This window comes from Eptatretus burgeri, chromosome 18 (assembly GCF_056783735.1).
Source record: "Eptatretus burgeri isolate ZD-2024b chromosome 18, Ebu_testis_v1, whole genome shotgun sequence".
In the NCBI taxonomy this organism is placed as follows: domain Eukaryota; kingdom Metazoa; phylum Chordata; class Myxini; order Myxiniformes; family Myxinidae; genus Eptatretus; species Eptatretus burgeri.
Window position 1 is genome coordinate 8,182,698 of NC_140978.1, and position 25,476 is coordinate 8,208,173.

At 44.6% G+C, this 25,476-nt stretch overlaps 1 protein-coding gene across 2 annotated transcripts in view; it reads right to left on the reverse strand.

The window, feature by feature from the left end:
- SCFD2 (sec1 family domain containing 2) overlaps nucleotides 1–25,476 on the reverse strand; it is a 178,698-nt gene that overhangs the window by 84,778 nt on the left and 68,444 nt on the right. The window lies entirely within an intron of this gene.

The following is a 25,476-nucleotide window of genomic DNA, read 5'->3' on the forward strand; positions in this document are numbered from 1 at the left end:
GATTCTTTCCATTTATTTGCCAGGGAGACATTGGGTTCAGGAGCAGTGAAAGGGCAAAACAGATGTGGAATTTCCAGATCGACTCCACAATTGCTTTTTAAGCCAGTTTGTAGATAAGCCCACAAAAGGAGGAGTGTAGGTCGTGTTAGCTTTTTTTTAAAGTAATGATCTGAATATGGTGGTGAAGGTAGAAGTAGGAGAGCATTCAAGGACAAGTGACCATAATAGTGTCATGTGTGCAAGGATTCCGTTAATTCGTTTGGGATAGTAGAGTAAAGCTATTAAATTTCAGGAAGGCAAACGTTGAGGGCATGAAGAGTCAGGTGTTATAGACTGGGACAAGCAAACAGGAGAGCAATCGGCATCAGAGAAATGGGCAATTTTCAGAGAAAAGGCAAAAAAACGGCAATCGTGCAGTGTACAAGGTATGTTCCAGTGAGGTGTAAGACTAAAGGCAGAAAGAGAACTGGGTGGTTGAATGGGGGAGGTAAGAAGTGCTGTCAAGGAGTAGGTCTCTTAACTACAGGCCAATTTGCCTTCTTCTAATTCCAAGCAAAGTCATGGAATTAATTATTCTAGTTGACATCAAATCCTTTCTTTTCTCCTATGACCTGATCTTGGAAGAGCAGTTAGGTTTCTGTCCCATAGTGCAGGGCCATTTGTCTCCAAAATGGCTCCCATGGGCAGTTCATGTTTATTTCCTAATTTCTACTGGAGTCTAATCTACGATGATCACTGAATCAAAAAAACATTGGCGCCAATTTTTTCGAACACTTTTTCCCACCTTTTTGTTCATATGAACTATGACGCCATAGAATACACATAAAAATGCAAAAATTAGCATTTTGGCTGTCATCGACAATGCTATTTTAAATTTTCCTGCTCTCATACATACATTATGGTGTCAATACCTCCAGTTTAATATTTATCACATATAAATAGGAAAAAAGCATGCCTCAATCATCGTTTTGCTTTCTATTCAAGTATGATATGTCATACCTTTTATAAGCCTATGCAAAATGTTCATGCTTCCGTTTACATCAAGGTATTTTCTTTGCTTTTGTTACTAAAGTCTTGTGCTGGGGTTTTCAATACATCTTCATTATATTCAAGGGGACCAATCAAACCATCATATGCAAATTAGTTATGATGTCATAGTAATATAGTGTTCACCATGCATTTGATGTATGCAATAGTGCCATTATACGTGAAATGGTTTTAAAACAAGGAAACCAAAAATAAGTACATGCCATGGACATATCTGGAGCTGACCGCATGAGCTACGTTTCAAGAACATCATCCTCATCGTCACTGTCGTCACCTGCAGTATGTATGTTAACAATACTGTTCTCACAAGCGACTTCGCAGGTACACATATCTGTGCATTTAGATTGTGCTTCCGACATGAGCAGATCATCGTAGAGCAACTTCCTTTACATCCACATTTGACTAGTTGAAGCACAGCCTGAGGTGCTGGCAAAACTGTTGTTGGTAGGGGAAGAAGCCGGTCACCTTCCAGACGCCATCCATGAGAAGTTGGTGGAGGTAGAATTGAAGATGCAGTGCCGCATCGTTTCCAAATCATGGTGACATAATTTGCTCTGTTGATCTTCTGTACTAGAGTGGCCTTTATAGGGGGCAATTTCTCATCTGTGTACTGGTGCTTACTGAAGAGGAACCAACGCATCTCATTCACAGAAGAGATTGTTGTGCCAGGAATGTAGAGTTGACATACGTAGCGCTCCAATTCACTGACGTCATCTTCCTGTATGCTCGGAGTGTTTCCAAGGTTGCCAAATGCTCTAACAATATCACCATCGGCTTTCTGCAGTGTATTCCAGCAGGAAATTTTTTATTTCCCGCAGAATGTGCCAGTCTGGTCACAACCACTTAAGATGTGGAAGCCAGGGAGTGCAGAAGCTTTCTGACTGCCCAGGGCATCATATATAGGACCTAAATCAATAGTTTGCCGTAGACCACCTGTTCCAACAAGCATCGATGTTGCAGGACACAAGTCCTTGTAGCACCACAAGGCGAGAACTAACACTTGTGTATCCAAACTCTGAATGCAGATCGACGTGGCCCCCCTCTGCGAAGCGTCAAGAGCATGAAGTAGCATTTTTGTATCTGCCTCCTCTTGAGTACTGTTCAGATGATCTAATATGAGCTTGTTTGATTTGCATTCCTCACTGAGTGTTGTCAGATATCTTCTCAGATTCCTTGCGATCCTTCAAGATGTGTGATGCTAGATAGAGAGTGAGTCTTTGCTTGTTGTCTTGGTTGTTCAGCAGTTGCCTTAGCATCACCTTTTCAATGATTGCCTCATCGGAGATATTGTAAGCAAGGCTTCTATGATCTCCAAGGCGCAAATTGCGTGTTCTTTCCTTCAGGGAGTTAGGAATGTCATATTGGTCAAAAACGACATGAACTTCATGAAATCCTTGAGATTTGCAATCTAGGACATGCAAAAAGTGATTGGCGAGATCGTAGCAAGTTTTCACCCATGTAGGTTTCCCCATTGATTGGACCACGGCCATTCCATCAATGATTGTGACTGTGCCATGCTGTGTTTGCTCTCCTTGTGCAACAACAAGCTGCTGTTGGTCAGGCAAACGTTCCAAGATAGTCATCAGCTTACTTTTGGCAACACAAGACCGCAAGATACCATCAAAAGTGAAGAATGAATGAGGATATTCTGCAAACTCAAACTCACTGATGCTCTCCTTCAGGTCAATATCTGGCCGTGACAGTATCACAACAAGGAAGCGGGCGAACAGTGCTCTTTCATTCTTAATTGCTGTAACAGCGACAGCTTTCTTGCTCTTCAAAACCATTCTTGCTGTCTTCCAAGTCTTGAGATTTGCCTTCTTCATAGGACTCCAGACATTCAACTCTAGGTTTACAAGACGCTCTTGAACAAATTTCTCAAACATCTCTTCTCCAACACTATCTCGCTGTATTACTGCCTGTTTTACTACCTCTGGCATGATCGCTTGTGTGACGATGTTGATGAGCTCATCATCTTCAATAATGAATGGATCATTCACTTTTAGCACCTCTCTCAATTTGTCTACATTATCCTCATACCATTCCAACTTAGCATCTGACAAATCATGATGACTTACTGATCTCTGGGAGACTTCACCCACCAAATGTTCAGTTTCATTGACCAAGCGACTTAGCTCAGGTGCAATCAGAAACCATCTGGCCATAGCTGCCGGTTACTGTGTTAGCCCTTTCAAACCTCCAAGGATCTTCATGACTTTGTTCTCGTGTTCAATGCCATGATCTGGGCCTATTGCGCAGAAAGGGACTTCATTTTTGTGGACGCAGAAGTTGCCAGCCATGAATTCTGTATAGATATCAGGATCATTTGTTTCCAATTTCTCCATCTGTGCCAAATACAGTGGAACCATGCGGGCATAGTTTTGTCTCTCATGTGCGAAGAAGTACTTACACAATGCTCTAAGCGATTCTAGATGCAATTTCCAATTGCCTTCCCATGTTGCACGAATGAACATCCTTATCCAAGCCACAAATTTCATGTAATCTCTGGCAAATTTGAAAGTAGGATGACTTGTTACGTCATTTTATATGGCGTCATTACGTCACGATTCGTTAGCATGTCACACATGTAAAGTATTATTGATCAATAAGATACTGAATACAGACAATGTCCGCTAAAATCTATGCATAGGGTCCACAAAATTAAATTTGTATCAGATTTTGCAAAGAAAATTTACATCGTTTAATTTTTATTTACGAATTATGACGTCATACTTCATTTGGATAAACATTTATGAAAATATGCTTCAACGGGTGGTGCCATATTTGACTCCACACACTATCCCTGGCAGTAAATGATATATTAAATGTGCCAACATTTTTAATTTGCACCAAAATTGCAAGGGAATTGGTCTATACTGTGTATTGGTATATTGAACTATGACGTCATACCTAATTTGCATAAAAAATATGCAAACATACTCGAAAAAATTGGCGCCAAAATGTTTTCCCTTACATCATAAATAATGATTTCCTACAAAGCATACAAAATAAACATCCAAATCCCACGGGATTACATAAGGCCCCGGACTACCATTCACTCCACCCTGGACATGCTGCACATTTTATCACAATGGATGGAAGCCCTAAATCTCAGAAAAGAGAAAGGGCAGTATCTCTGGACACAAGTTCAGCATTTGACAGTCTGGCACCCCACCTTGCTCTCCTAACTCTCAGCCTATGGCATCTAAGGCTACCTCCTCTGATGCTTTGCTGACTTCATCCACTCTTGTAATCAGCGTGTGGCTCTGAATGGGATCCTCTCATCTCTTCCTGTTGCTGGAGTGCACCCAATGCAGTGTCTTGTCATCAAAGATCATTGTGTTTTTGTGGGTTTTTATGAAAAACCTGCGTATCTTTTTATGAAGACTCCACCTTCTGTCATGGCATCCCATATCTTTCAAACAGGCAGACAGCAGATTCTTCCCTCACTGTAGACCTTGATGGAATCAGAAGCTGGTCCAACACTTGGAATAGGTCTTTGAATCCTGACAAATTATATATATATATATATATATATATATATATATATATATATATATATATATATATATATATATATATATATATATATACACACACATACATACATACACGAGGTGTGTTCAAAAAGTATCCAACCTTAATTTTTCGTGCGTAAACAAATGAAGCTAGGGAGGCGTGGTTTGGTGCACGTATGTAGGCGATCCTAATTCGTATGCGTGAGTATTTTCCCGCCTGCAGAAGCTGTCAGTCACCGACAGACCGCCGATGAGTGAGGAAGTTTAAGGGAGTGCCGTCGGATTTCGTTTTTGACAAAATGGCGGAAAAACTTGAACAACGCTACTGCATAAAATTTTGTGTAAAGCTTGGCGGTTCCCAAGTGGAAACGATCCGCAAGATTCAACAGGCCTTCGGGAACGAAGCAATGGGCACCACACAGATAAAAGAGTGGTACAACCGCTTCAAAGATGGTCGCACATCAGTGGAAAGTGAAGCACGTTCTGGTAGGCCCTCAACATCCCGAAATGAGATCGTCATTGACCAAGTGAGGACCCTGCCGATGCAGGATCGTCGAATCACGATCAGAGAACTTGCAGACGAGGCGGGCGTCAGCATTGGATCCGTTCAATCCATTGTGACTGAGGATTTGGGCTAAAGGAGAATCTCAGCGAAGTTCGTGCCAAAGCTGCTAACGATCGAGCAGAAGCAACTCCATTTGGAGATCACACAGGACATGCTGGAGACTGTGAACAGCGATCCCAACTTCTTCAACACAGTGATCACTGACGATGAGACCTGGGTTTATGGGTACGACCCAGAAACCAAGTTCCAGTCATCACAATGGAAGCATCCAACATCCCCGATGCCAAAAAAAACAAGGAAGATCCGCAGCAATATCAAAGTCATGCTGACCGTCTTCATTGACTCCAGTGGCGTGGTTCATCACGAGTACCTCACCACACGGCACAACCATCACCAAAGAGTACTACCAAGAGTTACTGCGCTGCCTTCGTGACGCTATGCGACGCAAACGGCCGGAGCTGTGGGCAGCGGTCAATTGGCAGCTCCATCACGACAACACACCCGCCCATTCTTCACATTTGATAGAGTTTCCTGGCCAAACACAACACACCTGTGCTTCGTCAGGCTCTCTACTCTCCCGACATGGCTCCGTGTGACTTCTGGCTTTTCCCCAAGCTGAAAATGCCCCTGAAAGGGACCAGATTTCAGTCCAGAGAAGACATCATGCGGAATGCGACGGACCAGCTGCGCGCCATCCCAAAAGAGGCGTTCCAGCGCTGCTTCCGACAGTGGCAGAACTGTTGGGAGAAGTGTGTGGCAGCCCAAGGGGACTACTTTGAAGGAGATTAGTGTAAGTTTGTTGTATCTGGATACGAGTAATTTTTATGAACAAAGGTCGGATACTTTTTGAACACACCTCGTATACATATGTCTGTGTCTGTGTCTCCAAAAGGACTGTCTGGCAAACCCTCCAATCTACTTCCTAAACAAACTTTGTCTCAACCCTATTGGTGGTGTGTATCCCTCTCCATGCCCCTCCCCCACTCTCTTTCTTCTGTTCTTTTTGTTCTGCGACATCCTCATCCGTTCTGTCTTCTAGCTCCTCCATGAGCCTTGACACTATATCCAAAAAAAACTTGAAGTTCAGTCCCTCAAGCTTTTGGCTCCCACCATCAGTCATGATCTCCCTTTTGCACACCGCACATCAAAATTGGCCTCCAAAGACAGCCTGACATCCTCTGTCGCGCTAAATCTTTCCTAAGAAAATCCAAACTTTAAATCTCCATTCCCTCAGCCTCCTATTCATTTATTTTTTGTTACATTTATGCTTCTTCTGCAGTTTTTCCTTCCACTTCTGTGATTAAGAGTTTGCACCTGTTTCCAGCTTGTTCACCCTGTGTTCTCCCCCTTCACCTTGCTCTCATTCTTTCAATGTCTTTTCTTCCTCCAAGTCTCCCTCTATTCTGCTGTTGCTGCACCCCCCCACACACACACCCCACAGTTATTTTTGTTCTGTTATGTCCTGGTCCATTCTAGCCTGGTGTTGGCTCAGTGGTTAGGGTGGCAGCTTGGGATCCGAGGGTTCTGAGTTCAAGCCTCGTTGCCTGCTGAATTAATTCACCAGGAGGTTGACACAGCCTGCCATCCTTCCGAGGTCGGCAAAATGAGTACCAGCTTGCTGGGATGACCGAGTCATTCAAGTATCCTGCGTCAGAGTGGCGACCTGTCCAGGATTGTGCCCAATAGCCAAGGAGACTGCTTCGGCAGCACCAACGCTCTGTACAGAGTATGGTCCCAATGGACTGGTCCATTCTGTGTTCAAGCTACTACATGCACTTCAACCCTGTAAAAGACAAAGTTAAAAAGCAAATTAATTGTACTTCTTCATCTTTCTTTCTTTCTTCAGCCAGGTTAGCACAATAATGGCTGAAGTGATTACAATGATTCCAACACGAAGATGTAACATGGTTTCCGGCGTATTGCACCATTACCATAGCATTTTCAAAGAAATTGAACTTGTTCGGCAATAGGAAATCATTTGCATGGACGTTGCACACCATTTATGCATGCGCCGATTGGGTAACTCTGCCATAATAATGTCTTCAGCAATAACCTGTGCCATAGATTGTAAGATAACTGCAGTATGGGTAATTTACGAAGGAAAAGGGCTCATAATAAACAGAACTATAATTCTCTTCTTCCCCTTACCCCCCTCCCCCCCCAAAAAAAACAACAAAACAAAACAATAGAAACAAGTCAAAAAGAACATTGAAGAAAAATGAAAAAAAAACATGTTGAGATTGAATCCCCAAAAAACGACCGAACAACGTAGGAATGACTCCACATTACGACCCCACGATCCTTTTACAGATCACCATCATTGCATCTTTTGACATTTTTGTCATATGTGGCAATAGGAACAATTGTATGAAGATGTCTATGTTAGAGGGAGTTGTTGATTTGTAGTGTGGGCTGGCATAATAGTGTATTATATTTGTTGTGGGATTGAGATGGAAAAATGGCAAAATATGTTATGATGGTAATCCACACAAGTATTGTGGTGTCGTATTATGGAGTCGCTCCGACCTTGTTCGGTTGTTTTTTGGAGATTCCATCCCGACTTTGTTTTTTTTTCTTTTTTTTGTAGCTTGTGAAGTATTAAACAACAAAACTGGAGGAGTTAGAGTCAGATCAGTAAAGAAGTAAACAGAGGCTAGTTAAGAAAATAATACTGCAAGCCAAAAGACAATACGAGAAGGATATCGCCAAGAACATTAAACATAACAGAAAAGCATTTTTTTTTTAAAGTACTAAAAGGGGTAAAGAGTAGGTTAAGATATGTGTGGGTCCATTGAGAGATAGCTCAGGAAGAATGGTTAGTGATGAAAGTGAGATGGCAGGCTTAAAAAAGTTATTTTGCTTCAACATTTACGGAAGAATTAGGAGGAATTACCAGTGGCTTATTATTTTGTATGCAGCCTGGGACTGCTGGGTGCATCAATTCTGGAAGTGTGGCTGTGCTGCTAATGCAGTGCTCCCTTTTTCCAGTAAACTGGTACTCATTTTGCTGACATTGGAAGGATGATGGGTTGAGCCAACCCACATGGTATTATTTAATGGCACGACAAGGGCTCAAACTCAAGGCCCTAATATCTTAAGGCAGCCATCTTAACCGTTGAGCCAACACCAGGCTTTACCAGTAGCTGAGAGAATATATAGTCTATAGGAGATGCGGAAGGCTTTTTGACCTATTCAGGTAGAAGCAGAGCAAGTAAAGAAAAACAGCTAGGAAAGCAAAGAGAGGATAAAGATCTGTGTCCAACAATATGCATCTGAGGCTATTGAGGGAGGTGGCAGAGCAGATAACCTAATTACATGTGAGAAGGAAGCAAACAATATTCTGGTCCCTCCCAAAATCAGGATCCAAACCGAACACGATTCCAGTTCTAGTTCCAGGATCCTTTGTGACAAGACACCATCTTCTGGTCTGAGAGGTTGTTTTCGAAAAGTGAGTCAGCTATAACTGTTCCAAAATTGTTATACCACCCCATCCCTCCCAAAAATTTGATTCTGTATCAATCTTGTCCACCCCTTGCATTCTCCCTTACCCTTCATCATCACCCACATCCCTTGTTTGTCCATCTCCATCCTGCAGTTGGCATTTCCCCCTTTCTCTTCTTGCTGTTCCTTTTGTTATGTTGCATCCTAATCCGATCTGTGTTCTCGCTCTTCTTCAGGCCTTGACTATGTATATGAAAAACAAAAGAAAAAGTTATTGTTAATTGTTGGTGTCAATTTGTTGATGTAATTTACTTACACACCTGTTTGAGTGCTTTTGCTTGCATTTTTGTAATGGGATCGTGTGTTTTCAAACTGGACTGCAAGCTCTTATGGGTCTCGTTTGAGTCTGTTCCTGCATTTCTTCTCCTTCCTCGTTTCCTGTTCGATCATCCCCCGACTTGTTGGCCCGCTGCCCGAGTCGGTGCATTACCTTTTTCCTCTGTCACCGCACTCTTCAATGCACCTCAATTTCATAGGAAAAAAAGATTAAATAAATAATTAATTAATTAAATAAAAACAGACTTTCCCCAATGATCACTCAATCACTCATTCACAATAAAGGTCTACTCCATGACATTTAATTGCTCCAGTTATCCCAATATTCTTGGAGGGTTAGCCGGGGAAAGTTTTTGGCCCAAGTCTTTCACGAACCAGGCCTGATGTTCTGCGAAAGGTGGTAGGAATTTGGAATTGTTCAGGGTGCCAGTGATAACTCACTTGTAATTTGCAAGACTCCATGGGATCTTTAACATCCACAAACTAATGCTAGCAGGTGGGACACCCAGCTTAACGTCCATCCGAGAGCACGTATTGATGCAACGCCCTGCCTACAAAGCATGAATTTAACAGTTTATAATCTGGTTGGGAATTGAACCCAGACTAGACAGCTCAAAAGGTAAGTGTGTTAGAATCTGCACCATCCTGTCAGATGATTATACAAGGAGGTGAACAATTTAAAGCTCTGCAAAGTAACCAGAAAAGGTTTCATGTAATTTTTGCTCAAGGTATAAGAACAGCGAAACTTGCCCAACCTGCTCACCTTTTTTTGCACTTTTTATATGACCAGATAAACATGTGGCCACATAATTAAGGTTTTGATAACAGTAACCTTCAAGAAAAGCTCACTTATGCATATACTTTTGGCCATGCAAGCCCTGGATGCAAAACACAAGTTGTAGTGAAAGAAAATCTATAAAGATGGTCATGTTGCATGCAATTTTTTTTGCAAAATTAAAGCATGTTGCAAGGCCGATGATATCAACTCAAGAGACATGGATCAACTGATCAACATAGCATCACAATTGACTGCCGGCATAAGAAAGGGGTGGCACATCTCCAAGCAGCTACTTTTGAAGGCTTGGCAGAGATGGAATGGGATTACAGTAACCTCTGTTCCATATGCCTATCAAACATAGTGCACGGGTTCACTGCATACCAATCAATCAAGGTCTGTCTGCACCTACAGGTTAGCAGCCAGCCTCGACCGAAACAAGAGAACAGTATCGAACGAACAATATCATTAAAATCAGTCAGAGTAAAACACATTTAGTGGACCTTGATGAAGGAGTACCATCTTGGTTGTATTCTGGAAAGCCACAACCATTTTTGGGGGATTGGTTTGCTCATTTAAAAAACGTTTTTAATGTTACAATTGCCAGACGGCCTCAGCCTCCATGGTTTATTTCACCCATGACCTTGCAGCCACTTGCTGCCATGAGGGTACGCAGAGGGCTGAGTTCAATAACTCACCTCAAAGCTGCCTTGTACACAACTTGTGAAGGGTGAAAAGGGTTGTCCAGTGGTAATGGTGGGGTGGGGAATGTGGTGAGAGTGAGGGATTAATGGAGAGAAGAGAGTACGTGCAGAGCACAACTTGAAGTTTCAGGGCTTTTAGTGGTGTTTTGGAAAGAGCTAGGGGATGGTAAAGAGAAGATGCTGAAAAATGGGAAGGGAAGGAAATGGGAGAAAGGAGGAAAGACCAAGCTGCAAAATCCTAAGGGTGCACACATTTCATGTTCTCAAACTAAATTTCTGACACTGCCTTTCAGTACACATCCATCTTGGCACATATGATACCCTTTTCCCCCTTAGGAAGTTACCAGGTGCAAATCTTACCGAGACCTTCTCAAGAGTTGGTTCAGGCTTACATTTACCAAACATCCGATAAGCAGTGATGTTAACTTGAGAAAGAATGTGCAAGTCTGAGGGAGTAAACATTGGTCTCAATACGGTGTGCAGGTGGAAATGTTGCAACGTTAGCATAATTATGAAAATGATTCTCTTAATGACCACAACATATCAAAATATGATATTATTAAATGGAAATTCAACCATAAAATCAAGGTCTGTCTGCACCATAAAAGTGGGAGTGGGGGGATACAGTCACCTTCCATTTCTTCAAAGTACCGGTCAATTACATTAATGAGCATGTATTCAACTTATATATGAATAGTGATGTTATAATTATTATCAAACCAATGAGGGGATAACATCATCACTAGTCTTCAAATCAGATAAGAACTGAGCATCGTTGGGATGGATCATGTATGAAAGGTGCAGAGAGAACAAAATGGTGAAAACTACAGGACTGAGAACAAAGGCTCTGTGATCCCACATGTCAAACACAAAGTGGCCTGAAAGTAAGACACATTCAATGATGTCATTTAAAAACACATAATGTCACACCTGAGAATTTGCAGGAGAGGTGTCACACTGTCGTAGGAAATGCCATTTCATGAAAAGGTGTATAAAAGTTTTGGCAGAGATAGTTAGATTAAACACTGTTATCCATGTTCCATGTGCCTTCATTGTTGAATAAGCAATAAAGTCGATCTCAGAATTTTTGCAGACATTTGCCCCAGCCAAAGCCATGTTCTCTTCTGCCTTCCACCGCTCATTCCTTTTTCCATTCTCCTCTCTATACTCGCAAAAACTCTATTCCTCTCCATGTTTTCTGCACCCCTTGCTCCTCAGCTTACGACACGTCCACCCTTGAGTATATATTTACACACGTCCACCGGTAGAGTATATATCATCCCAACTGACTGGAAGAGGGGCCTTGTTGTCCCTCTCTGCAAAGGGAAAGATATAATCACCAGAACTGCATCAGCTACCGAAGGAAGACACTGCTCTCAGTGCTGGGCAAGGTCTTTGCTCAGATAATTCTTGATAGGGTTTGCCACCATCTGCTTGAGCACCAGCGTCCAGAGCAGTCGGGCTTTACACAAAGGTGGTCATCGATTGATTGTATCGTTGCTCTTCAGGTCCTCATCGAATGCAGATGAGAGATTTGGCAGGGGCTGCTCACAGCCGATGTTGATCTCCACAAAGTGTTTGATTCAGTGAATCAGGATGCCTTCTGGAGGATTCTCAGTCTTCATAGGGTGCCACCAAAACGTATCGATCTGAGTTTTGAACTATACTCTGGCACTGAGAGTGCTGTGAGGTGTGGTGGTTTCCTCTCCGACTTATTTTTAGTTGTTGCTGGAGTTTGTTAGGGGTGTGTACTGGCCCCCAAATTTTTCAGCACTTGCATGGACTGGATTCTGGGGAGGATGTCAAAGAGATCAAGCTGCGGTGCATTGTCTGGGAATGTCAAGATCTCTGACCTTAATTTCGCAGATGATGCAGTCATTTTTGCAGAGACGCTTGATATCCTTATGGAGGCGCTGAACGAGGAGCCAGAGCTACTGGGATTACGGGTTTCCTGGGTCAAAACTAAGATCCAGGCTTTCAATAACATCTTGCATGCTGCTATCTTGTCTCTTCCTATTTGTAGTGAGGATGTTGAGGTCATGTAGAGATTCACTTACCTCAGCAGTGATATTCATGTCTCTGCATGTTGTGAGCCAGAGGTCAATAGACGTCTGGGCCGGGCCTGGGGAGTCATGGATTCACTGGATCATGGGGCGTGGCACTGTACGTACCTATGCAGGAGGATGAAAGTCCGAGTCTTTAAGTCCTTGGTGCTTCCAGTGTTGCTCTACGGATGTGAGACTTGGATTCTGACCAAGGATGTGATATGGAGATTTCAGTCCTTCGGTACTAGGTTTCTTCAGAGATGCCTTTGTTATCACTACTCAGACTTTGGGTCTAACGAGCGGTTGTTGAGATAGACTTAGATGAGATCTGTAACCTGTGTAGTCCGTGAACATCAGCTGCGGCTTTTTGGACATGTGGCTCGTTTTCTTGACACTGATCCTGCTCACCAGGTTCACTCAGCAAAGGAGTCTCGTGAGTGGAGGAGGCCAATGGGCCGACTCTGTGCCTCTTGGTTGCAGCAGGTTGATTGGCATCTCAAGGAGAGGTGAATGGGCCAGGCATCTGCCTAGGCGATGGCCAGATGAAGGCCTCTGGAGTACTGGTGGAAAGTGGACACAGAGACGCGCTGTTCTGGCTGGTGCATGCTCCGCTCATACCTGAACTGACCTGAACTGGTGTGGAGTTATGAAGTTTGGATCAATAAATTTTCAGCAACAAAAGACAAATAAGTAATTACACTGGAAAAACGTTGGTGGATTTGTACCAGATTTGTGGGTTTTTTTTTTTTTTTCAGTCGCTGGCAATTAAAAAACCTGGACATTTATCAAGCCAAATACATCCTATTATATGTTATTCACATTCCAACTTTCTGGATCTCTCACCCCACTCCACCACATGTTTTCTACAGCCTGTTTACAGTAATAAAAATACAGTGTATCATCATTTCAAACTGCACAACAGGAAATAAACATCCCATGACATCTAACAGACTGCAATATCATCCATAAAAGGTGTGTGCATTCGGAATCACTGGCACAATAACTCTGCAACAAATGTCAATTCTATTGTCAGTGTATAAACTAAACAGATGGATATAACTCAATGCTGTCCATATGCTTGAGAATGGTGAGTACCACCAAGAGAAATGGTAAGAGATTCAAGGTGCATAATGAAGATAAATTTGTTGAGTGTCCATCTCTGTGGAAAGCAACGATCTTGGTTTGTGGTCGCAGTAACATTGGTCAGTAACTCAAATCATTTTCAGGATATAGACAAAAAGTTGGGCTGGCAGGATGGCCGAGAGGTACGCACATTCGCCTCTAAGCTGTCGAGCCTAGGTTTGAATACTGACCAAGCTATAGACTGTCATCCCGGTGTTTTCAAGGCAGGGTGGCTCATCAATGTGTGTGCCATCCCTCGGATAGACGTTAAACTGTGCGTCCCGTCTGCGGACATTATTTGGTGGCCGTTAAAGACCCCAGTGTCCTTCGCAAAGAGACGGTGAGCTCTTCCCAACACCATGAACAAATTCCAAATTCCTGCCCTACCTGAGTCGAACGTTAGGCCTGGCCAGCCGGTTCATGAAAGACTTGGGTCTTCCTCTGGCTCACCACACAAGAACGTGGGAATAATTGTGGTCATTAAAAAGAAGAATAAGGAGAAGAGGAAGAAGAGGAAAGATCAGAAGTTATAAGATCACTGCAAGAAACGTTTACACGACAAAGGATGAAAATAGTAGTCCATTTGTTTCATTTGTATACACGTGGAAAGATGACACTTGTAATGCTAATGTGTTGAGCAGGTGAGCCAACAAACAGAGTGAACACCAAAGTTCTGTTTGTCTGTCAGTCAGCCGTGCTAATAGGCATTCCCAGTTCGTCCCACAGATGTGTGCAATACTTCCCTAGGGCTCCATCAACAAGCTGGCATCAAACTCAACAAGAAAGGCAACTGAACTTATATGGAAATACACGACCTTACAGTACCAACCGAGTCACTTTCAAAAAGGTAATGTTGTTCCAAAATGTAAGCCAGCTAGAGGTTCTGGTGGGATCTTGTTTGTCTCACAGTCTCCATGCAGTTTAGTCATTTTGTCAGCAAAGAACGGCTGTTACTCAGATATTTCTTCCATAACAGCACGTAAGGAGACGGGCGCACAAGATTCCTTGTGGCACCACTGGAGGCATGCGATAAGCTTTATGGGTGAGAAACCGTAAAAATAAACTGATGTTCACAGAAGGGAAGATGCAAAATGCTGCAAATGCTGGAATGTGTTGTGGAGTTCATGGAGCCAGTGTAAAGCACACACACTGCTCACATGTGCAGGCCTCTGATGATGGAGCTTATGCACTGCTATGTCTCAAGCAATGCATCTCAAATCCTTTAGCGGCACAGTATGGGATTGGCCTTGGTTGAGAAACCTCAATAAACAAGGCCAGCTCACCCCCTTCCGGAGCCTTTCCAAACAGTGCAATACGAATGTCCCACCAGCACCACACTCCTCCCCGTTGCTTAATGAATCATCACTACTAATCATGAATCACCCTCGTGAGATAAAGAGATTGCGTCCTTTTGGGCACGGCCACGTTTATACACTTTGCTTTTATTTTTCTCATTCGGGCAGTTTCAAGCTAAGAAAATGTCTGAAAAACAGAGGGGGAAAAAAAAACTTGGGAAAGCAGTGTGATAAAGGAAAATGAGGGGTTTACAAGCCTGGGATGTTCTGTGGTCAACAGTGGAGAAATCAGTACTCCCCTTTGGAGAAGAAGGAAAAAAAAAAAGAAAAGGGAAAAAGATGAGCATTCTCTCAACATCTGGGCTTCGTTTTCTGGCTCACTCTGAGAGAGCTGCGATAAAACCAAAGAAAACAGATCGCAGTGTGCCGAGGCAAGGAAGCCTTTCACAGCAGGGAAGCAAAAGGAGTAAAAGGAGATGCTTCACTCCATGGCAGCACCTTTCAGCAAGGTCTTCTGAGATTGCAAAACACTGCTGTGCGCAAACAAATGGCTCTCCGTAACGGAGTTTTCATCCAGACATGTGATTAATATCAGGATATCGCTGCAAGAATGATCAAAATGAAACTGATCTCCCCCCCCCCCCCCTCATTTCACCAGATGCACCATCTGCCGAAAGAGTTCTCATTACAATGTTTATAACAATGTAAGCCTTCCAAAAAATGAAGCCATCAAACTTACAGGATCTCCAGTCAAAAAGCAAAAGGACATGAGACGTTGGAGGAACACACAGCGATTAGGCAATAAACAAAGGTGACTTTTATGGCATCACCGAGCCTCAGACGTCAGACTTGCACAGTGCCTCCCTCAGCTCAAAGAAAGACTTGCTTTATCACCATCAATCTGGCTGCCTTGATGGAAAGCAGCAGTCAGGTCAGCGCCTTGCAATTCGCAAATTTGAGCCAGGCACACCACATGCTAACACATGCGGCATGACAGTTGATAGCTAATTGCTGAGAAAACGCCACATTTCCTCATGAGATATGAAATGCCTTCCTCATCCTATTACATTCCTGTACAAACCTCAGGGTAAATTTTTTGCAGTATTGGATTTGAAAATCAACAGTCAAAGTGGTGAATCATCAGGAACTGTGTGCTTCAGTTATCGTACAGGATAAGTGTGTGACTCTGGGAATGAAAACACTGCAGAGCAGAGTGCGTTCAGAACATATGTGCTTACACGTGCGTGCACACGCACATAAACACGCATGCGCGCACATAAACACACACACACACACACACACACACACACACACACACACACACACACACACACACACACACACACACACACACACACACACACACACACACACACACACACTAGCTAGTTGGGAATCTTATGTGGTCTCAATTCTAATAAATTTGCAGACATATACAAATATACATCTAACGTATGCAAGGTTTCATAACCTTGCATGCTGATCAAGACCCCAGAAAAGAAATCCTGTTACAGTTCCCACCCAGCCTGCATTTCGATAATCTAACCATCTGTGCTGATGCAACCAATGAAAAGCTGCCTATGCATTTTTTTGTGTGTGTTTCACTCGTTCGATAAAGATATTCAATCTCCATCAATGGAATATTCACGCTGCCAACAGCTTGAACGTGCATGTTTCTGTCGACAAAAATGCTGCATTTACCAAAGAATTCCACGTTGGTATTTTGCCCAAAGCATCCACGAAAAGGCAATTTCTTGTTTTGCACTACCTCTACAAACAACATGTGTTTTGGAAGTCAGGGACTGGCTTATCTAATGGAGTGCAACATCTGTCATTCCTTCACCTACCTCTGGGTCCTTTGTTCATTAACAGCAAACAACTGCATTCATGCTGAAGAGGTGAGAGAATACTGATATCTAACAATACCTTCAAAAGGCTCAATTCACATCTTCGCAAAAATAACGAGAACGACACTCGGTAGAGTGCAAACCTCCACTTTTCTGAACAGTTTACATTTTGTATCCCAGTGATAGGCTGGATCTGCATCCGGACTTGAACCAAAATGTAATCAATTCGTCCTTGTCACACACTCAACCTGTCCACTAAGTTTCATCCAAATCCATCCCCAACTTTTTGAGAAATTGTTCTATATATAGTTTTTGGCCCTGTCTCAATGGTGGAGAATCACTTCAAAAAATTGAGAGTATCCAGATCCGGATCTTCACCAAAATGTAATACATTAGTCCTCGTCACAAATCCAATCTGTGCACCAAAATGTGTGACAAGGACGAATTTATTAGATTTCGATGAAGATCCGGATCTGGATAGAGTATGAGAATTTTTCAAGCGATTCTTCACCAGTGAGAGATAGGCGCAAAAGTGAGATACTGTCGGACCCTGACATTCGCGGTTTGGCTATTCGTGAACCCCGTGTATTTGCGGTTCATAAAATGTGACATGCTTCTACATTTGCTGCACTATGGTTCGCATATTCGCGATTTTTTTCTCTGTTTTCACGGTTTTTCACATGCATTATTTGCGGTTTTTTTGTGTGTTTTCGCAATTTTTCTGACCCGCTTCAACATTTACGGCCCTGTACTCCACATATTCACGTTTTTTAATGGTATTTTTGATTTTCCTTCACGAACCACGAACTGCCGGAAACCTATCCCCTTTTTTCCCATTGAAACAATGCCCTGACATATGTGGCATTTTTCAGGAAAATATCTCCCGAGAATGTTGGGGTCCGACAGTATAGTAGGGTCATATCCAGGACTCCCGTGACCATGGAGAGCATAAGTTCGTTTGAGGATGGATTTTGGTACTTTGGGGTATTTAGAAAAAAATGAGCTCCTATGCCCCTCCCAAAAGTGTGGGCTAACTCCACCAGAAGGCAAAATCCAAAATGGTCGCTGGTGGCCATCTTGGAAATTACGCAATTACATAACTCTTGAGTAAAATATCTTACAGACATTAAATAAGTGTCGTTTTTTTTACTAATTTCATGACTAGGATTACATTTCAGTGTTTATTTTCTCATTTTGCGGTAATCTTCAACATGAAATTCAAAATGGCTGCCAATGGCCATATTGAATATTTGAATGTGTCCCACCTTCCGAAATTTTATAGCTTTTTACTATTATAGTAATTATGCTGTTTATTTTGTCACAGGATCATTGGATTTCTGCTAGCAAAAGACCACCGACTGCCACTACAACTGATCAGTCATCACATCACATCCCAACTGTTGAGTAACAGAATTAGCTGAGTTCAGACAAACATGTTTGAAGAATCAACCAGTAGCAGAAGTAGCAATCCCCCTCCTCAATGTGTGTTGCAATGTGGTGATCATATTGATCAGGAAGACTCACTTGATGGGATTTCCAATGGAAAGTGGCAAAGCTTGCATGAAAAAGCAGTATTTGGAGGGGGCTAGATAGGTTTGGCATGGTGTATGAGAGTGTCAACTGGGAAAAGGGACACAGAGGTCTTTGCATGCACAAGGAATGTTACCTGTCTATTTCAAGCAAGAGAAAGCTGAAAAGCGAAAATCTGCATATAGTGAACAAAGCAGGTAACCCCGACAGTTGCAGTTCTACAGGCAGTCTTTAAATACTGCATTGGCCTTGTTTTCCCCTGACCTTTTCTGCTATTTGTGCTTGGAGAACAGTTCCTGCTTATTTGTTCACACTAGTTCCAGCTCACTATTTTATTTCGTTGAGTTTGTTGGTTTCACGTTTTCTTTACACTTGCGCATTTTTATGTATAAGTGGAGGTGCAAAATTTTGACAATTGAACTTCATTTGTTGTGTCTGCATTTGCCTCTTTGATCAACCCTGCTGTTTTATTAGGTTTTGATTTCCTCAATTGATCTTGTGTTTGCTAGTTGTTACCACCACACATGAACTCAATACCTTGTTGTTTTTTTCCTGTGTGTGCAGTGAATCTACGTCTGCGTCCGAGAGCCCAAAATCTGCTGCTGCAGATCCCCTTCCAGCTCCTTCACAGAAACGTCTACGTTCGAGTACAGGGCATCTACATGATAAAAACTTATGTGTCTGGTGCATGCGTCCAGAAGACAAAAAGCATCCTGGACGGAAATTAAATACTTTGTATCTTCTAAATCAAGAAAAGGCTTGGAACGTGTTTAAACAGCATACAGTGTTAGACGACATGGACATGAGAAATCGCATTCTCAAACTGATTGACGCCACACCTGACCCATTTGTAGCTGAGATACGACACCATCGTAGCTGCTGGCTCAAGTACATCACCAACAATAAAATTAATGATGAAAGGCGTGAACTGAATGATGAATGAGCTGCAAAAATGACCATAAAAATGAGTTAGAAACAACCTAGATCATATTTTCAGGTCTGACGATGACCTCAAAATGGGCAAGTAACACCTGGAATTAATTTGTAGTCAAAAAGACACTTCATAATTCATGCCTGTATGTTAATTTACTCAAGATTTATGTATTTTTAAAAAAGTTCCAAGATGGCCACTGGCGGTCATTTTGGATTTCATAGTGAAGATGACCAAGTCGACAAGTTACACCTGGAATGAATTTCCCGCCATGTAATTACTTGAAAACAATACCTTAATCGTCTTCCTACCTTAACTGGTTTGTAAGATGTGAAATATTCATATATTCAATATGGCTGTTGGTGGCCATCTTGGATGTCACATTGAAGATGACCTCCAAGTTGACAAGTTACACCTGGAATGAATTGCCCGCCATATCATTACTTGAAAACAATACCTTAATCGTCTTCCTACTGTGCTGTATCACGTGGTTGGGTTTTCGTATATCATGACTCGCCCGCGAGGGGTGGCAGTGATGTACATCCAGGCGCGCAATAAAGCGGAGTTACTGCTAACGCTCTCACTGTCCATGTTCCGCTGCACCTCGGACATCACATTTGGCTGACGAGGATGATAGGTGGATGAGTCACGGCACATGGACAGGTGCCCGTTTTCGTCGGAGAAGACTTCGAATTGTTTTCGGAACAATTGGGGTGCTTTTTCCACGCGAATGATGTGGTCGACGAGAGCAAGGAGAAGTCGATCTTGCTCGCCTCGCTATCGACGGAACATTATCGACTGCTGAGCGATTTGGTGGAGCCAGACAAGCCCAGTGGGGACACGCTGTCGTTTCGGGACATTGTGCAGAAGATGAAAGCACACATGGCGCCGGAGAAGTCATTACAGCTGGCTCGATACCAGTTCGATCGCCTCGCGAAAGGTACGGGGGAGCGCGTCGCGGATTTCATGGCGCGGGTGAAGCATTCTTCCGTGGCCTGCAAGTTCACGGCAGGGAAGCGTCCAGCTCGGCTCAGAGATCGCTTTATTTCCGGTTTACATGATGCAAAAATGGTTTCGGCGATTCTACGGCTGAAGGGTGAAGCCACTCGGCGGTCGACACTGCTCCAGCTGTCGGGCAGACTCTCGGTGATGTTCGGGCCATCGCCGGCCGCAGCATGCCAGATGGTCCGGGGGCCCACGTGGTGTCGCGAGCACCCCGGGACGCACGCACGACCTTCGGTGCGGGCCAGGGCCAGACGTCGCCGCGCGGCCGCACGAGCGGTGAGGTGACCCCACGGATGTGTTTGGGATACGGAGGTCGACAGCTGCAGCGTGTGTGCCCGTATAAAAACACCGTGTTTTTACATTGTCGCAAGGTGGGTCATCTGAAGCGGGTGTGCCGAGGGGCGTTGGCCACCGTTAAGGTCATGGACGGCAATGTGCGGGATGACCCGGCAGCCGATGATGAGCCCGTTTTCAATTGGCCCTGCAGCGGCGCGCCTGATGACGGTGGAAATCGAAGTGAACAAAACGCCGATCACGTTTCAGGTTGATACGGGAGCGGCTGTGTCAATCATCGGCGAACTTACCGCGCGTAGACTCAACGGCCTGAGGCTTATCAGGTCGAACCTCATACTGTACACGTACACCCGCGAGAGGATAACACCCATCAGGATGGCAGACGTGTCTGTGGGGTACCAAGGCCAGGTCGCCACGCTTCCGTTGTATGTCGTGCAGGGGAGGGGTCTGTCTCTCCTAGGCCGGGACTGGCTGACCCGCATCAGGCGAGATTGGGCCGCCGTTCACCTTGTGCAACCCGTGCCGAGCCGATGGGAGGATCAGTTGGAGAAGATTCTTCAAAGACATCAAGGTTTGTTTTGCGACGACGTTGGGAAACTCAAGGGCGTGCAGGCAAAGCTTTTCCTGAAGGAGGGGGTGGTTCCTCGTTTTTGTAAACCACGACCGGTGCCGTATGCCCTGCGGGACAAGGTCAAGGGTGAACTGGATAGGCTGGAGGCCTGTGGAGTGATCGAACGGTGTCATACTCAGATTCAGCCACCCCGGTTGTCACGGTGCTGAAACGGAATGGAGACGTCCGATTGTGCGGGGACTTCAAGTCCACGGTTAACCCGGGGCTCAGCGTGGAGCAATATCCACTGCCGTCAATCGATGAGATATATGCGCGATTGGCGGGGAGTCAATACTTCACAAAGTTTGATCTGCGTGATGCATATTTTCACCTGCCGATGGATCCCGGGAGTAGCGACCTTTTGACAATCAACACGTGTCAAGAACTCGATCGATATACCTGACTCTGTTTTGGGATTGCTTCGGCCCCGGCCTTGTGGCAGAAAGCCATGGATCAGGTTTGTATTGGCTTGCCCGCTCAAACCTACCTGGACGACGTGCTCATTGCGGGGAAAACGGCGGACGAGCACCTTGCGAACATTGCCCAGGTGCTGACGAAGCTGGAAGAGTGCGGCCTGCGCTTGAACAGGGACAAGTGCGTGTTCTTCAAGCAGCGCTTGGAATACCTTGGGCACATCATCACGCCGGAGGGGCTGTTGAAAGGCCCTCGGAAGGTGGAGGCAATTCAGCACATGCCACCGCCTCGCGACAAGACGCAGCTGCGCACGTTCATTGGTATGGCACAGTATTACCAAAGATTCGTGCGCGGGCTCAGCTCGCAGCTTGCGCCGTTAACGCAGTTGCTCAGGAAGGACGAGCGCTGGGCCTGGGGGCCTGCACACCAAGCGTCGTTCGACCGCGTCAAGTGGCTGCTCACAGAGGATACGGTCCTCGTGCACTACGAGCCTGCACGTCCGCTCTTATTGGCATGCGACAGCTCTGCATATGGCATCGGGGCAGTGCTCTCCCACAGGATAGCCGATGGTTCCGAGCGGCCTGTTTGTTTTGCATCCCGGACCCTGTCCACAGCAGAGCGGGAATATACCCAGATCGAGCGTGAGGCTCTCAGCCTCATCTGGGGTGTGCAGAGGTTTCATCAATACCTGCTGGGGCGGCATTTCACTTTGCAGACGGATCACAAACCACTTCAATTCATCCTGAGACCCGAACGCGGGGTACCGGTGGTGGCGGCCGCACGAATACAGCGGTGGTGTCTATTTCTTGCTGCTTACAGCTACGATATTCAGTTCCGAAGCACCGAAAAGCATGCTAACTGCGACGGGCTCTCGCGCTTGCCTTGCGCGGAGGGTCCAGCTTTGTCTGAATCGGCCGACCGGGTTGATGTGTTTGCGCTGAGCCAGGTCAAAAGCGAGCCGATCACGGCCAAACAGGTCGTGGTGGAATCGGCTCATGATCCAGTGCTCGCCCGTGTCGTTCAGGCGATTTCTACGTGGAATTGGAGCGATCTTCCTTCAACACCGGCATTTCAGCCTTTCGTGCCGCGCGCATCGGAGCTGTCGTTGGTCCAATGGTGCGTTATGTGGGGAATGAGGGCGGTGATTCCACCGAAGTTCAGGCAGCAGTGTTTGGAAGAACGACATGTCAGTCACCTGGCGTCGTGAAGACCAAGAGTCTTGCTCGTAGCCTGTTGTGGTGGCCGGGTTTGGACAAAGACATTGAACAGATGGTTAAGCAAAGCACCACGTGTCAAACAGATGCTGATAACCCGCGTCGAGCTTCGGGACTGTGGCCAACCCCAGACAGGGCCTGGCAGAGGGTCCATGTGGATTTTGCGGGGCCGGTTAATGGCAAAATGTTTTTGATTGTGATCGATGCATTCTCTAAATGGCCGGAGGTTGTAGTAATGCAGCATACATCGGCAAACATTACAATAGAAAAACTGTGGACGATCTTTGCTAATAAAGGATTACCGGAGATTCTGGTCTCTGATAACGGTCCGCAGTTCATCGCAGGTGTATTTGATGAGTTGCGTCAAAATGGTATTCGACATCTATGGTCCGCACCGTATCATCCTGCGACGAACGGGCAGGCAGAATCATTTGTTAAAATGTTGAAACGGGCTTTGCGCAGGGGGGGTGTTGCACCTGTGCAGACGGTGGTTGATGTCTTTTTGCTCCAATACAGGAACGCTGTTCATCCTGTCACGGGCAATTCTCCTGCCATTCGTCTCTATGGACGGGCATTGCGGTCCAGATGAGATTTGCTGCGACCTGGAGGGTCGGTGAGTGGGGTGGTGTCGCGCCCGACGCTGCTGCGCAGTTTTGATGTGGGACAGCGGGTAATGGTGTGCGATTATCTCCACGGTTCCAAATGGGTGCCGGCTGTGGTCTCTGTGGTACTGGGGCCGGCAAATTGCATGGTGCGGACTGATAGTTGGGAGGTGTGGAAGCAGCACGTGGATCAAATGCATGATCGCTGTTCAGCGTCACCCCCCCCCCCATGCCGAGCGATGTGGGATCCCCACCTGTGATGTCGCCGTGGCCAGGCGTTGTATCGCCAGGGCCGGATGTGCCGACGCCCGCGGGGTGTTCACCTGATTTCGGTCCTGCCCGAGGACGGCGAGCAAGCTTGTCGGCCGGGGGCGGTTGTTGTTGCGGATGGGGAAAGCCCGGCGAGGGTGTCACCTCAACCGAGCCGGGAGGCGTCTGAGCGCTGCCCGCCCGAGGCGGGTCAGGAAACGACCGCGGTTTTACTGGTTTGGAAGATGTGAAATATTCATATATTTAATATGGCTGTTGGTAGCCATCTTGGATGTCACATTGAAGATGACCTCCAAGTCGACAAGTTACACCTGGAATGAATTTCCCGCCATATAATTACTTGAAAACAACACCTTAATCGTCTTCCTACCTTAACTGGTTTGGAAGATGTGAAATATTCATATATTCAATATGGCTGTTGGCGGCCATCTTGGATTTCACATTGAAGATGACCACAAAATGAAAGAATAACCACTGGAATGAACCCCTAGTCATTGAATTAGTAAAAAACGACACTTATTTCATGTCTGTAAGTTATTTTACTCAAGAGTTATGTAATTGTGTCATTTCCAAGATGTCCACCAGCGACCATTTTGGATTTTGCCCTCTGGTGGAGAAAGCCCACAGTTTTTGGAGGGGCATAGGAGCTCATTTTTTTCTAAATACGCCAAAGTACCAAAATTCATCCTCAATGAACTTATGCTCTCCATGCTCACGGGAGTCCTGGATATGACCCGACTAGTATCGCATGATATCGAAAAAAGTTATGGAAGGGTTATGAAAAAAAAATTATTGGTGGATGAGTTGGGGAGGTGACGACAACGAGCCGATTCGATTTTGGTTATAATCTGGAACAGATCCGGTCTATCAGTGGGATACAAAACATCAACTGTTCAGCCTGGCAGAGATATGGGCTCGACCGAGTATCGTTCTAGTTACCCCGCGCACGCAAAGCGAAAGTATGGTTAAGCAATTGGTTCATGTCCGTCCATCAGTCTGTCTGAATACAAATGTCAGTTTATGATTGAATAACTTATTTCAATTGAATGTTATATTTTGAACACGAATCGGAAAACAAACCTGCTGTTTTACAGTACTTTGTCTCTGAATTTGTCCCGATTGTACATGTGCAGAGAGGAGCGAGATACTTTTATATTATATATTTTTTTGACTCTGTCTGCCTGCCTGGCAGTGAAACAAAATTGAAAATCATTCCAAACAGGAAACTTACTGTTTTTAAGGATGTCATAAAGGATACATACAACAGAAGACACAAAGAATAATGCAATATGTTCGATCGGGTGGTGTAATAGACAACGGCGGTAAAATGGCAATAAATTCCAGAATTAATTCATTTACACGACTTTTACAATCTATATATTATATAAATTGAAAGAGCACGGGCCCGTAGGTGCGTGCCAGTATGTGCAGCTTCGTTCCTTCGCTTTCGTAAACGACGACTGGATTGACGACGAAACAATTGGGGCATTGTTTCAATGAGGTCGGACCAACCGTATCATAAATGGCCATAACTTGGGAAACACCTGGGAAACATACTCAGGTCTAGACGGACAACAAAACAGGTCTAAATGTTTAGACGGACAACAAATTCATTATAGATTAGAAAATATCGAAATGAGTAGGATTAGTTACTCAACTCCAGTAATGATAGATCTTGTTTTAGGTCATATTTTCAAAATGGTAGTGAATTCAACGTCGGTGCAGTCATTTCTTAGAGTAAATCGACCCCATAGAGTTTGAAAATGCTCTCCATTTCCACCTCGGACATCCAGAAGTACCCGTAATCGTACCTGACCATACCCTAATTTATTCAAGTCATGAGACTAAAAGTCGTCATATGGAGCGACCTCTAAATCACCTCCGATCAAGCTAAAAAAAAATGTAGGTGCG